Source organism: Sphaeramia orbicularis, chromosome 2 (genome assembly GCF_902148855.1).
Source record: "Sphaeramia orbicularis chromosome 2, fSphaOr1.1, whole genome shotgun sequence".
NCBI classification, from domain to species: domain Eukaryota; kingdom Metazoa; phylum Chordata; class Actinopteri; order Kurtiformes; family Apogonidae; genus Sphaeramia; species Sphaeramia orbicularis.
In genome coordinates this window covers 1,373,799-1,384,337 of record NC_043958.1, presented here as the reverse complement: position 1 = coordinate 1,384,337, position 10,539 = coordinate 1,373,799, and positions in this window count along the sequence as shown.

Genomic DNA, 10,539 nt, shown 5'->3' with positions numbered 1-10,539 from the left:
AATAGAGACACACAACACACACACACACCCTTAATACGCAACAGACGCACAGCACAGACGCACACACAGACGCACACACAGCACACACACAGCACACACAAACACACAAACGCACACACTCCCTGCGGTGCATTAGCAATTCAATCTGCCGCCCTCGGCTTTGGCGCTCTGTAGACACACACACACACACACACACACATTAAAGCAGTTATACAGACACACAACCACAGTTACACACTTATTCTACACAGACACTCATTGAAAAATACACACAGGGTGAAGACAAAAGGAGACTGCAGCGAACGGAACTGTGTGTGTGTGTGTGTGTGTGTGTGTCTGAGCGTGTCTGTGTGTGTGTGTGTGTGTGTGTGTGTCTGAGCGTGTCTGTGTGTGTGTGTGTGTGTGTGTGTCTGAGCGTGTCTGTGTGTGTGATGGCGATGAAACCCGACACCGCCGGACGCCTCATTTATCACCACTTAAAGGGACAGGCTCTCGTTTCTCTGTTTCGTTTCTCAGAGTCAGTGTCGCCACGGAAACGACAAAAACACGAAGCCGCAAACATTAGCGGAGCAGCTAATGGCAACAACTGTGAAGGCGTCGATTTGTCTATTAGTTTATCCCTCGTATATATCGGCTAAAACAGAAATAGACAAAATAGATGAAAGAAAAGATAAAAAGGACAAAAAAATTTACAAAAAAAAGACAAAAGACCAAAAAACAAAACCCCCCAAAAAAGCCGCAAAAAGATTACAACAAAACCGAATAAAACAGATGACAACAAGAGGAGAATAAAAATACAGAAATGTGATGAGACACAACAGGGAAAAAAATACAAAAGACAAAAACTGATGCAAAGGCAAAAGAAAATTGAACAAAAAAGACAAAAAAAAAACATTAAAAGACAAAAAGGACCAAAAATGCAACAAAACAAAATAGACAAAAAACACATAAAGATGCAACAAGACAAAAAAAAGACAAAAAAAAATATATGACAAAAAAAAGCCAAGAATGACAAAATAAAAAATAAAAACCAAACGATCTGACAAAAAAACAAAAACACAAGATTTTACAAAAGAAGCAAAATGAAACAGACAGCATATAAAAGACACCAAGAATAAAAAGAACAAAAACATTTAGAGATGTATCAAGACACAAGAGAAAGAAAACACACAAAAGATGCAATTAGACAAAAAAAAGACAAGATGAATAGGACAAAAAAATGCAACAACAAAACAAGGCTCAAGATACAAAAAGAAACAAGACTAAAAATTTTCTTTTTCTTTACAAAAATGACAAAACAATCCAACAAAATGGAAAAGTCAAACATTTTTTGATAAAGACAGAAGACAAAACAAAAACAGCAGAAAAAAGACAAGATGAGAAAAAATAACACAAAAAAGACAGAAGTTGCAAAAAGATTAAAACAAAACTGAATAAAACAGATGACAACAAGACGACAATAAAAACGCAGAAATGTAATGAGACACAACAGAAAAAAAATACAAAAGACAGAAATTGACAGACGACAAAAGAAAATTGAACAAAAAAGACAAAAAACATCAAAAAGACAAAAAGGACAAAAAATGCGACAAAACAAAATAGACAAAAAACACATAAAGATGCAACAAGACAAAAAAAAATTGTATATGACCAAAAAAGGCAAGAATAATAAAATAAAAAACAAAACAATGTGACAAAAAAAAAACAATAAAAGATTTTACAAAAAAAGCAAAATGAAACAGACAGCATATAAAAGACAACAAGAATAAAAAAGACAAAAACAGTTAGAGATGTGTGAAGACACAAGAGAAAGAAAACAAAACACACAAAAGGTGCAAGAAGACAAAAAAAAAAAAGACAAGACGAATAGGACCAAAAAATGCAACAACAAAAAAAGGCTTAAGATACAAAAAGAAGCAAGACTAAAAATGTTTTTTCTTTTTTTTTTACAAAAATGACAAAACAATCCAACAGGACGGAAAAGCCAAACATTTTTCGATAAAGACAGAAAAAAGACAAGATAAGAATAAAAACGACAAAACAAAAAAGACAAAACATGCAACAAGACGAAACACAAACGGCAGAAAAAAGGACAAAATGAGAACAAAAAATATGAAAAAGATGCAACGAGACAAATAAGATGAAAGTAAAATGACTAAAATGACGCAAATAGATGAAAACTATCAAAGTAACAACTTTCATGAGTGTACGAATAAACACTCTTCAACACTGAGACAAAATGAAACCTTTACGTTGTGTAGAAAAAATTATTTAATCAATATCTGATGTGAACATGTTTATCGTCACCGAGCTCTGAGTTACAGTTTAGTCCCGAAAGAATGAAGAATGTTGGTTTCAAATTTTTTCTGCTGCTGTTCGGTAAAATGAGGCCATGCTCAGGAAAACACATCCTAAAATGACCGAACCGCTGCAACGGAAACTGAAGCAACCTTGATTTTTCAAGTGCATCCAATACAATCCATCCCATAATACTCAGAGAGCAGCTCCAAACATTGGGCGTGGATCTCTCCTTTGTTTCCAGGATCGCAGACCACCTGCCGGAAAGAGCACCAGTCATTAAACTGGGGAACGGTGTATCTCAGACAGTAATCAGCAGCACTGGGGTTCCACAGGGCACTGTCTTGGCTCCCTTTACGTTCACATTGCACATCTGAATTTAAGCACAATTTTCACATCGCAAAATATGCTGATGACGCAGCTTTTGTGTCGCATATCAGGAATGGACACAATGGGAAGTTCAGGGTCCTGGAGTCATAAAAGCACCCCCTGTTGAAGACCTCCAAGACCAAAACGGTGGTGGGATTCAGAAAGTTGAAGCCCCGTCTTCAGCCCATCAACTTAGGTGGAGTGGACACAGAGGGACACTGGGGACTGTGGGGAAGAGGTGCACTCTGGGTAAGGTGGAGGACGTCTGGAAAACTAGCTATTTTATTTTGTTGAGCTAATTAAGAAACTGAATTCCCCCGGGGATCAATAAAGTTCATCTGTAGTCGCCTTTCCATTGGACATCTGCGCAAAACTTTACCGATATTTACTAAATGTTGAAAAAAACAAAAGTGCGAAATTTCGATTTTTCCATTAAATCACAAATGCAATGATTTATTTATTATCGCGAGATGACACGAAACGTCATTCCATAAACATGACAAAGAATGTAAATATGGTGTTGATTTACAGATAGAGTCATTATTATTATTATATATTACACTGTAAAAAAAAAATCTGTAATTTAACAGAATTTTCACTGTTTATTTTACAGATTTTTCCTGTATTTTTAAGATACAGGAAAATACCAATGAAATGACAAAAACAAACTGTGATTTTACATGTCAAATGTAAAATAACATGAAAAAACTGTAACTGTAAATAACCAAAAAATTTCCATTTTTTAAAAGAATTTTTTTCTTTTTTCACAGAAAAATACAGTTAAAATACATTTGCAAATGTATCGTAATTTCACAAATATTTCTTTTCCATTTATGAGATTAAACTGTTAATTTAAAGTTTAATACTGTAAAAAAAAAAAAATATATATATATATATATATATATAATAAACGAGATAAAATTACTGACAATTAACCATCAAAGTATTAGTTCTGTCAGTTGAACCAGACTTGTTTGTTAATTGACAAATATCTTGTGTAATTACAGGAGGTTTCACAACAAAAATGTTGAATAAATGTATTTTTGTGAATGTATAACATGTATAAGCACTGATAAACTGTCCAAATACAGTTTTTATCAGTGGATTGGACAACTGAGTCTGACTGAAAATTATTTATATATATATTTATTGGGAATTGGATCGTTTTAATACATGTAAATATTCTTTATTAAACATTAAAAAGTAAAAAAAAATATGCAAAATCTCATGTAAAGTTAGGGCAAAAAAACTGTATTTGAATTATGGAAAATTACCGTATTTTTATGAGATGGTTATTTTCCCTTTTTTAACAGTATTTTTTTGGTACCCCAGCTGCCGGAATATTACGGGTTTTTTTACTTTTTTTTTTTTTTTTAACAGTGTACCCTTCTGTCCTGTACTAAATTAAAAATGCATCCACACGTTTTAAAACTCTTCTTCTTCTCTTGTTGTAACGTCCGTCAACATCTATTTTTTTAAATCATGTGACTCTAGTTGTGGAAAAAGGTCTTTCCATTGCAGTTTTGTGTGATATACCATTTGCGCTACGCCCGAAAAAACACTTCTTGCCCGTGCAAAAAATTTTAATCAAAAAACAAGACTTTTTTCAAAATTGTTGTTTTTCCATTTGGTAAATTTTTATGCGCAAGTTATATTTGTGCAGTTTGAGGGTCAGTGGAGAAGAGACTATTGTCTGTAAATGTGTTTAGATAGTTGGATTAAGTCGCATTTTCATTATTACGACATAACCTGGAAATAACAGTGATGGTGTTTTTGGACTAAAACTATTTAAGGAACTGACCTGAAATCTGACAGCTTTATGAAAATATAAAATAGTGAAGAGTTGAAACCTGTAAGAACCTGGTTTCTGTTTTTGTTTGGTCCAGATAAAAGGCTGCAGTTCTGCTCGTTGCACTTGAAGCAGCAGATTGATTGTGTTGACTAATAACGCGTCCTACAGCGTTTTCCTCGCCAACCTGTTTTTTAATTTATTTCCCCTCTGCAGCCGAACGTCTCCGTCGGAATAAAACCTCCTCCGTGTCACATTTCCTCTCAGCTCGTCTTTTTTATTTTCCCGATGGAGGCGGCGAGCGGGAGAGCGGCCGGCGGTCCAATCAGTGGAATTTAATTTCCCGTCAGGCAGAAATAAAACGTTGCCGTGTTTCACTGCGCCGCCTTTAATTAGAGGCTGTTTAACATTCAGGCACAGCCAGCTGACGTTAGGGCTGGAATTAAATGCAAATGAGCGTCCAATTACATGACCGGACGTGAACGCACGCCAACAAACGCCTGATACGGCAAACGTGGAATCGCCGGTGTCCAGGTTCAGCCTCAGATCTCCAGTTTAGTCCAAGTGTGAGCTGATTCTACAACCCAAACTCCCCCAAATTTGGGACACTGTGGAAAACGTATACAACACCAGGAAGCACTGATTTACAAATCGCATAAAGCTGCGTTATTAACAGTCGAACATAAAAAAACATAGTGATTAAACTGAGAAAGTGAACCGTTCTAAGCAAATAAGGGAATTTTCAGTTTGATGAAAGTAACAAGTCTTGAAAAAGTTGGGATGGAGGCAATAAAAGGCTGGAGAACTTAAAAGAAGTAACAATGTGACCAAAGGAAACAACTGGAGGAGCATTTTACAGTTAATGAGGTTAATTATCAACATGACTGGACATAAAAAAAACACCTAATAGAGTTGGAGGTTCAGAGAAAAAGTCTACAAACTCTGGAACTATTTCAGAATAATGTTCTTCAAAGGAAAAGACTCAGAGAACGTGTATAAACCTGGGAGCTCCAGGACCGAGGCTGAACATCAGTCCTGGTTCTGGATGGTCCAGGTCCTCAGGCAGCACTGCATTAAAACCAAACACGATTCTGTGATGGATCTCAGAAACACCTCCGTAAACCACCATCAGATCCACAAATGCAGGTTAAAGCTCCATCACGTAAAGAAGAACCCATATGTGAACGCCATCCAGAACCGACACCATCTTCTCTGGACCGAAGCTCATTAAAACGGACTGAGGCCAAGTGGAAAACTGGTCTGAGGTCAGACCAATCAGAATGTGAGGTTGTGTTTGTAACCGTGGATGCCGTCTTCTGGACTAAAGAGGACCGGGACCATCGGGGGTCATCGTCAACCCTCAGGTCTGAAGCCGGCGTCTGTGATGGTCTGGAACATCTGGACGTGAAAGTTCTGGACAGGTTTAGATCAACATGTTCCACCACAGACGCATCTATTCCAGCAGCATGGCTTCATAGTAGAAGAGTCCTGGTCCTGAACCAGACCGATGAAGTCCAGACCTCTGACCAAAGACCACGACTGTGGATCCTCTAGAACAGGGGGGTCAAAGTCATTTGAGTTCAGGGCCCACATTCAGCCCATACTGATCCCCAGTGGGCCGGACCAGTAAAACAGGAGCAGAATAACCTGTAAATAATAATGACTCCAAATGTTTCCTCTTTGTTTCAGTGCAATCAAAATTAAATTATAAAAATATGTACATTTGCAAACTATCCAAACAAGAATGATGTGAATAACCTGAAAAAAACTGAAACTTCTTGAGAAAAAAAAGTGCAATTTTAACAGTGTTACACCTCAGCTTAACATTTATACATGCATATTAACAGACTGGATCTTCAAAAGGCACAAAATATTTAATAAAAGGAAGAATAATGTTAAAATTTCACTTTCAAAAGTTCAGGTTTTTTGCATTTCATTGTTAAAGGATAGTTTGTAAATGTTAATATTTTCATCATTTCATGTACGTTTTTACACTAAAAAAAGAGAAAAATTTGGAGTTGTCATTACTTATTTATAGATGTAATGTAATCTTATGTTTTTCACATTACACTAAGAAAATTTGGAGTCATTATTTATCGGTTCTTATGCTATTATTATTTTAGTTGAGCTCACATTTGTCTGTGAGTGGAACCTGAACAAAAACGACTTCGACATCCTTGATTGTTAATATCTTCAGTGTAATTTTTGCTTTTTGCAAATTCATCCCGTGGGCCGGATTGGACCCTTTGGTGGGCCACATCTGGCCCCCGGGCCACATGTTTGAGACCCCTGCTCTAGAACAGGGGGGTCAAAACTTACGCCACGTTTCAACTACATGGTATCGGCTCCACTCGACTCGACCTTTTTGCGTTTCCATTTCAAAAAAGAACTAGTTTTTTGGTATCACCTCTGCTGAGGTTCCAGGACTGGGGACCAGATACTAGAAGGTGACGCGTAAACACTGCAGACCACTGATTGGTCAGAGTCGTCTCTGTGACCCGCCCTTTTACATAAAACAGATGCAGAAGTTGACAGTAAATACAGCGGTAGGTGAATCCACATGACGAGGAGCTTCAGATGGAAAAACTCAGCATGAGTTTGACGAGACAACACGCAACGAGCGAGTTTATCAGCGACTCTGAGCAGACGACACAGAAGTAACGCGCCGCATCGCTATGACGACCAGGTACCGTAAAGTGGGTAGTATCCTGGAATGGAAACGGTCTGGAATAGGACCTGGTACCAGAGTCGAGTTGAGTTGAGCCGGTTCCACGTAGTTAAAGTGCACTTCAGGTTGTGGGCCGAACAGGATAAACATTTACTGAACACACTAAAACTAAACGTTATTTGAACATAAATATGAACAGAAACAGATTCCAAAATAAATAAACTTAAACTTTAAATATCATAAAATATTTTTGCTCTCCATAAAAATATTTCCCATCAAAATTATACAAATTGAAAATATGAACATGCTGCAAAAAAACCCTGAAAATATAAATAAAAACTGTTTTTCAGCAAATGTTAAAATAACAACAAATAAAAACATTGAATTTCTTCGCTGTTGTGCCAGAGCTGGATGCTTGGCAACTTCTCTTGGCAACAAGTTGGTTTAGGTTTGGTGTGAGGCTGTGTTTTGTGGAGTTTCTCAGGATGGACTGCAGCTGTTCATCAGTGAGACGACTCCTGTGTGCCGTTCTGTTCGTCTTCATCGCTAACAACAGCTTCTCACACAGATACGTGCGACCAAACATGTACAAGGTTCCAGCCTTTCCTGTTCACCTTCTATCAGCGCCATCTGAATCTGTACCGGTGCACTTTCCACGTCAACGGCAAATGGGTTACAAAGCAGCTCGAAATCACTTTTAAGTGCTTCAAAATCAGCAAAACGCTGTGCGAACTCAGTGCGCTCAGTTTACCAGCAACATGCGCATTCGGGAACACCGAGGCGGCGACTTGACTTTACATGAGGTTTGAACACCAACAGATGCTTGACTGACTGATGAAGGAAGGATCCTGGGTAGCCCATCAATCTGTGAATTTGTTCTTTTCATTTTCAACTAAGAATCCACAAACGGAAAATGAAGAAATGACTTATTTCATTATTCATGTACAAATCAAAAATCAAAAAAAGAGTTTTCTTTTCATTCTTTCATTCACAAATTAAAAATAAGGAAATGGACCAATTTTTTTGATATCTGATTTGGTTTGACCTGGAAGTTCCGGACTTCTTCGTGTGTTTTGCGAAGTGTCTTCTCCGTAGATCGTCTACCATGGACGCACTGTTATTAGACAAAACAACAAAACCTGGAACACCCTGCTCATTTTTTCAGTTGTCATATCATCCTCCTTCAGAGTAACGTGTTTGCTGCCTCTGAATAACACGAAATTCTCCATTATCGCAGAATGCATTAGACAGAATACTACCAAAACCCACGACTGTCCAGAACAACACACCAAGAAGTCAGGAACTTCTGGCTCAAACCAAATCGCATATCAAAAATGTCAACATGAAACCCTGCATTTGGTCCATTTGATTATTTCCAATTTTTAATTTGCGCGTACAGACGGAAGAATGAAAAACAACTGTTTGTTTTATTTTTGATTTGTACATGAAAAATAAAATAATGTGTCATTTTTTCAGTTTCAGATTGTGGATTCTCAATTAAATATGAAAAGAACAAATGATACATGAATTCCCATCATTCGGTAAGGCAGCTGTTGCACTGCATTATGGGATCTGTAGTTTGTGTGTTATCAGCGCTTCATATCACCGAGCCATAAATAATCCTACTATAACGGACGTTCTGTGTCCGGCGTGTCTTTGTCCGACACGTGTCCCAATGCTGCAGCACGGGAGGGTGTACGGGTGCAATGCCGCTGTTGCAGCACGGGAGGGCACTATTGTACAATGGCACCACGGGTACAATGCCGCTAGTAATAATAATAATAATAGTAATAATAATAATAATAACAGACACATAAAATGATCTTGCAGGCCGGATATAATTGTACACGGGGCTGAATGTGACCCGTGGGCCTAGAGTTTGACACATGCTTTAGAGCACAGGTGTCAAACATGCGTCCCGGGGCCCAAATCCAGCCCACCAAAGGGTCCAATCCAGTCCACGGGGTGAATTTGTCAAATGCAAAAATTACACTGAAGATATTAACAATCAATGGCATCGAAATCATTTTAATTCAGGTTCCACATACAGACACATACAGTCCAATTAGATTTCAACTGGGTCAGAACCAGCAAAATATGATCAGAATAACCTATAAATAATGACAACCCCAAATTTTCTGTTTTTTTTTGGTGTAAAAAAGTAAAATTACATGAAAATGTTGACATTACCAAACTATACATTTATAAAAAAAAACATGGATAACCTGAACAAATGGAAATGTCTTTAGAAAAGTTAATGCAATTTGACCAATATTCTGCCTGTTACTAAATGTTTAGTGTGGTTGTAACGCACATGTGTAAATGATAAACTGATAAACTGAGGCAGAATAGTGTTTAAATTGCACTTGTTTTTCTTAAGACAATTCAAGTTGTTCATGTTATTCAGATTCTTAAGGAAACTTTGCAGATGGAAACCTGATCAGAATAGAATTTTACTTTTTTTCACTGTTATTATTTTCCTGCTCCGGCCCACTGCAGATCAGACTGGGCTGAATGTGGAACTGAACTAACAGGAGTTCGACACATATGCTCTAGAATGTCCATCAGACCAGAACAGGACAACATTCTGAACCCAGTGCAACAGTAATGTTTCGTATCTGAAATTGTCTGATTTTTCAACACATCAGGGGAAAACCTGCATCAGAGTTCACCAAAAATAATGTTGGAAAGTGCATCAACAGCGCCTCCACCTACAAAATATTAAAAATCCAGTCCCAACATGAGGTCGATGAAGATAAATCAGATGCGATTGACACATTTATCAGGTACAGATGCGCAAAAAAAAAAAAAGACTCTCGGAACCGAACCCTGAACCAACAGGAAGTCGACCATGTTGGTTCGTTGGTTTCAGGCTCCTCCTATAGAATTAACTCACGTGGTGTTGGATCGCATTAGCGTGATCTAAAGACATTCGTAACAGACGCTCGTCAAATACTGTCCAATCCTTAAACTTTATCAGTGGCGAATTTCGATGCTTTTTCACGAAACAGAAAGTAGTTGCAACCTGGACGTAGATCATCTGATCTGGCCTAAATTTGTCATGTTTGATTAGAATCCGGACCTGAACAGATCTACACAACAATACGGTGGTAAAGTCATAGCGCCCCCCCACTGGTGGAAGAAACACGCAACATGATCAGAGCTGCAAATATTAACTGATTTACCACCTAGAAAATGAATCGTAAAGTATTTTCATTGGTTGCAGACGCAAAAAATAAATGAAATAAACTATGGATGAATGGATAAAATAATTATCTAGATCAAATTTAGTTGCCGCCCTATACATGACACAGTTACAGTTATAACATAAGGGGTAAAAACTCTCACCCAGACATTGCCACTTGCAGCTTTACTTCCACTCTGTATTTCAGTTTAGACAACAAGCGACTTCTGA